Source organism: Capricornis sumatraensis, chromosome 11, assembly GCF_032405125.1.
Source record: "Capricornis sumatraensis isolate serow.1 chromosome 11, serow.2, whole genome shotgun sequence".
In the NCBI taxonomy this organism is placed as follows: Eukaryota; Metazoa; Chordata; class Mammalia; order Artiodactyla; family Bovidae; genus Capricornis; species Capricornis sumatraensis.
Window position 1 is genome coordinate 95,200,735 of NC_091079.1, and position 5,203 is coordinate 95,205,937.

Consider the following 5,203-nt stretch of genomic DNA (forward strand, 5'->3'; position numbering starts at 1 on the left):
ATTTATATCACTGCCCAGTTTGTTTCTATTGTCAGATTATAAATCTGGTATGAGAAGCAAGTTCATAGTTCTCTGCATGTCTAGCAAATGTTAATTGCATGCTGGGCATTTTAAGTGTGAGCCTGCTGAGTTCTAGGTTTTGTTTCCTTTTGTATTTTTGTTTAAAAGAGCGCTAGACTGTGAAAGTTTGCTCTGTTAGCTAAGTTTCTTAATAATTGACTAGATTCCCTTTTTTTGAATACGTATTTTATTTAGGATACAACACTAACAACATGGTGATAAATTGTCACCAATTTATAGCAAGAAACACACTATCTTTAAAATGTGTTGTTTTCACAATTTAAGATAGCCTTATCATTATTTGATACTAGAGTCAAAGACAACCTTTAGAGTCTTCCGCTTTGGGGCACTTAGTGACATCAAAATGATTATCTAGTCGTGCAGAGGAAAGCGATGCAAATGCAGTTCCTTTTCTTTCTGCCCGTTCCCTTACAGTAAGATCCATCTTCTCTCCTCTGGGGAATCATTAATAGGGAGACTTTCAACCACCTTGCAGGTCTTGTTCTTGATTATAACAGGTAATGAGTAGAGCAGATCACCCAAAATACTGTAAAAGTTGCCTTAAGAGATAACACGTAAAGGACACAAATTCTCCTTCAGGGTTCCAAACCGGGTATGTCTGAAGTGGTGTCTGAAGTGGTCACAGATGGGTTTTGCAGACAACACTGCACTGGATAGGTTTCAGGCCTTGATGACCCCAGTGCCATGCTGCTACACAGCGTTGAGGAATCCTCCCTTGAACCGGCTGTCATCTTTCAGAGCTTCGTAAATATCATCTTCCTTTCTGTATGCTTTCACTTTGCCATGATTGACATCTGGATACTGAGGTGAGGAATGGTTTCCCCAGATGATGGCGTTCTTCACACCATTGCTAGTCACACTGGAGACTTCCCTGGTGGTCTGAGGTTAGGACCTGGCATTTCCACTGCTGGGGGAATGCGTTTGCTCCCTGGCTAGAGGACTAAGATCCCGAATGCCCTATGGCACAGCCACAAAAATAAAGAAGTCACACCAAGTTTTACACCGAGTTTAACAGAGTATTTCAGCTCAGTTAAGATCCAAAAGAGTCAAGCAATCAAAGTTCTCCCTGGGGACGGGCTTGGAGCAATCAGGCCATTGGTATTGGCTGGGCTTCCTACCACAAGAACCATAACTAACTTCTTGGCATGTTTCTCAAGGCTGCACCTGGGCATTTGAAGGTTTTCCTATTTGCTTTGAACGCATCTTTCCTCTCCATGCCACCCTTTTCTGATGTGGAGCCCACAAGCATGGCCATGACCAGGTCTTTGAGGCAATCTCTCTCTTTTTTTTTAATCTGTGGTAGTGACCTCTTTCAGGAGGGTTGGGCACAGTCTTGCAGTTCCATTAGGACACCATCCAAGACACCCATCGTGAGAGTAATATCCAACAGCAGAAAAATCATAGGCTGGTCTTTACCAAAGGCAGATCCGTTTCTAACAATAATCCATTTCTAAGTGACTATGCAATTTGACCAGCTGCTCCAGTTATAAGCACTCGGATTTGTTTCAAAATTTGTAGTCAAGGGCCTTCTGCTTTCAAGAGTTTTGTGACAGAAACCCTTAGAAACACTGTTGGTAGGATTGGGGGCTCTCTGGACAGTTTCAACACCTGCCTTGACTAGATTCTGGGTTAAGCCTTGCTTTTAAGCTTTTTTTTGGTGGACTGATTTAGAATAGACTATACTCTGCATATTCAAATGACTCCTGGAATCTAGCTGGCCAGAACTCAAACATCTCCAAGTTCTGTGTGAGCTTTGAGAATCATCCACGTTACAGCCTCCTGATCCATTTTTGTCTAGTTTTGAAACGTTTCACCACATACATGTGTCACTGAGTATTCAACAGCAGTCTCATGGTGACCCTGTGCTGGGTTCTGAGTCTCCTCCTTCATGCTGCTTCCTTCTCTCAAAGTTCTTTGCTCTACAAAGTTGTCGTGTCAACTGGGGATTAATGTTGCCTTAGTATCCATTGAGTTTTCCTCTACTGCAGCTCTTGCAGCAACTGGATTCCAAAGCCTGAGTTACTCTGTCTGAAATAATGCTCTGGGGCCCCAGAAGCTCTATCTATGTTGGTTTTTGGTCCTCCAGATCTCAAAAGGTGAAGTGATTTTGGTACTCAAAGCCCCTCTGCCATGAAAACTCCAATATATTCACTTTTGGTGAAATGTCATTTGCACACTCTTTAATCTTTTCATAATCTAGAAAGTGGATGTTAGATCAGTTTCACACAGGCATACATTTCCATGTATACATGTACACACATACAAGCATGTATATACACATATGCACACACACATACTCATCAAAGACAGAGTTTATTATCAGTAGCTATTTTATTATCACAATAAAAATAGCCACATAGTAATAACAGCTAAGATCTTTTGAGAGTTTATTATAAACCAGAAACTATGACAATTTAGGTGCATTATTTTCTTTTCCTCTTTTGAAATATGAAGGTTAGAGGATTGGGGTAATTTATACAAGGTCATGTATGAAGGAACAGATGAAGCCAAGTTTGAGTACGACCAACCTGACTGTAGAGGAGGAATAAGGTAAACGATGGCTTGCAGTCTGCCATTTGTTTTATAAATAAAGTTTTATTCCTAGGAGAGCCAAGGACACTCATTTTTGTAGTGTCTGTGGGTTCTTTTGAACTATAGTAGCAGAACTGAGTAGTTGCAGTATAGCCTGAATGACAGCTTAAAATATTTATTATCTGTCCCTTTACAGGATGAGTTTGCTGACCCTTGCTTTAAATTGTGAATTAATTACTCTATAATTTTCAAGGCCCATCTCCATTGTTACCTTGAGGTAGTTTTTCCATGTCATTTTGCTCACCATGTAAATTCTCTTCATTCATATCCCCTACTTTCAAAGTATAGTTTTCAGTATACCAAAAACAGTCTATTGTTAACAGCTTTACTGGAGAAGGAAATGGCAACCCACTCCAGTATTTTTGCCTGGAGAATCCCATGGACAGAGGGGCCTGGCGGGCTACAGTCCACGAGGTCACAAAGAGTTGGACACAACTTAGCGACGAAACCACCAAGAGCTTTACCACTCACTTTCAAAATGTCTCTTTCTACCCTCCAGGATGGAAAGGTTTTGGGAGCAGGTGTTTTGTCCACTTTGTTCATGGCCTTATTCCCAATGCCTGAGACAGAGCTGCCACGGAGTAGGTGTATAATTTTTAATGGATGAGCCCTTGACCAAATACCTGGTTAAACTCAGATGGGCTTCCCAGGTGGTGCCAGTGGTAAAGAACCCACCTGCCAGTGCACAAGACCTGAGAACCACGGGTTCGATCCCTGGGTTGGGAAGATCCCCTGGAGGAGGGCATGGCAACCCACTCCAGCATTCTGGCCTGGAGAAGTTCATGGATGAGGGGCCTGGCAGGCTACAGTCTATGGGGTCACAAAGAGTCAGACACGACCAAAGTGACTTAGCACACAGATAAGACTCCATCCTTCCCTAGCTGAATCAGTATGGATCGGTGGCTTCTTTTTTTTTTCTCTCTTATATATGTATCCTTCCCCATGCATTCATAATGCCACTTTTTCTTTTTGTAAAGTCATGAACTGAATTACTACATGTACTAGTTAACTCAGTTATCAGTTGAGGCTGGTTCACCTTTGGATATTTAGAGAAAACCAACTCTAACGACTCAGACAGCATCCTGTGAGAAGTCCAATTTCCTTCCCTCCCTCCTACAGCGTCTGAATTCTCCAGAGACAGTGTCCAATGGTGTCTTCAGGCTGTGTCAGTCAGCTTCAAATTAACTTTTACTTTCACACATCTCTCATCCCACACAGCTGGTGTCCTCTCTGCCCCACGCTAGGCATGCATCTCAAGACTCTTTTTCTCGGATTCCTTCTCAACATCCCAACCCTTAAAAAAAAATCTCACCCACAAAAGTGGTTCTTCGTGTGTAACATTTTTCATTTACAGTTAGAGGGAGACAGAGGGGATTTGCATGCAGCAGTGGCAACAGCTTAAAGTCTTTAGAAACTCCTTGCTTTCAAAACACCTTTGGTCAACATGCAGCCAAGAATGTCTCACCTCTCTCCACCAGCACAGTGATTCCTTCTCTCTTTACTCTCTCTTCATACAAGTTTTTTTTTTTTTTTTTTAAGGGGGCACAGTGATGTGTCTATTCATTACATTATCTTCTTCCATCCTTGTTACTGTTTAGTAGCTCAGTCGTGTCCCAACTCTTGCGACCCTGTGGACTGTAGCCCACCAGGCTCCTCTGTCTATGGGATTTCCCAGGCAAGGATACTGGAGTGGGTTGCCATTTCCTCCTCCACCCTAAGCCCCACTGTATATACAGTACTCAGGGACCACGGCTCCACTCAGGTCTTCCTGGGTACCTGTAACTCCACTTTAATCTCACTATCACTTCTGTGTTTTCATTAAAGAATGTTTACATCTGTGTTTCCCCAGCAAAATGTTACAGTTTTCTTTATTTAGACCCATCAGATTAAGAACCTTACTAGAAAGCTATGTGAAATAATGTCAACTCTATACGAGTACATCAGTTGCTTTCTTCAATATCAGTCTCAGTTCAGTTCAGTCGCTCAGTCATGTCCAACTCTTTGCAACTCCATGGACTGCAGCATGGCAGGCCTCCCTGTCCATCACCAACTCCTGGAGTTTACGCAAACTCATGTCCATTGAGTCAGTGATGCCATCCAACCATCTCATCCTCTGTCGTCCCCTTCTCCTCCCGCCTGCAATCCTTCCCAGCATCAGGGTCTTTTCAAATGAATCAGCTCTTTTTTCAATATATCTTTCAATTTTTCCCCTTTGCCCATGGGTAGGATGTATTATTATATTATTGTGATTTATAGTAAGAAATATGTATTTGGTCTTCAGTTGTTTCTGGCACACGGCTCCTAATACCCTTGGAATTTCCTATGTAATAAGACGAGAAAAGTTCCTTGATATTCATAAGAACTCCCCTTCTACTCCTGAGTTTATGTTAATGATATGACTTGAGGGGAGAGTGGTGTGCTTGGAGAGAGCATGGAAACTGCACTTTGCCCCAACTCTTGCCCTACACATCCTTTCTTACTGTTCCTGAGTTACATCCTTTTATAGCAAACCAGCAATCTAATAAGAAAG

The 5,203-nt window shown here is 42.2% G+C and overlaps 1 pseudogene; it reads right to left on the reverse strand.

The window, feature by feature from the left end:
• Positions 1-373: 373 nt before the first annotated feature.
• LOC138088353 (malate dehydrogenase, cytoplasmic pseudogene) lies at positions 374-1,590 on the reverse strand (annotated as a pseudogene).
• Between the last annotated feature and the right edge of the window lie 3,613 nt (positions 1,591-5,203).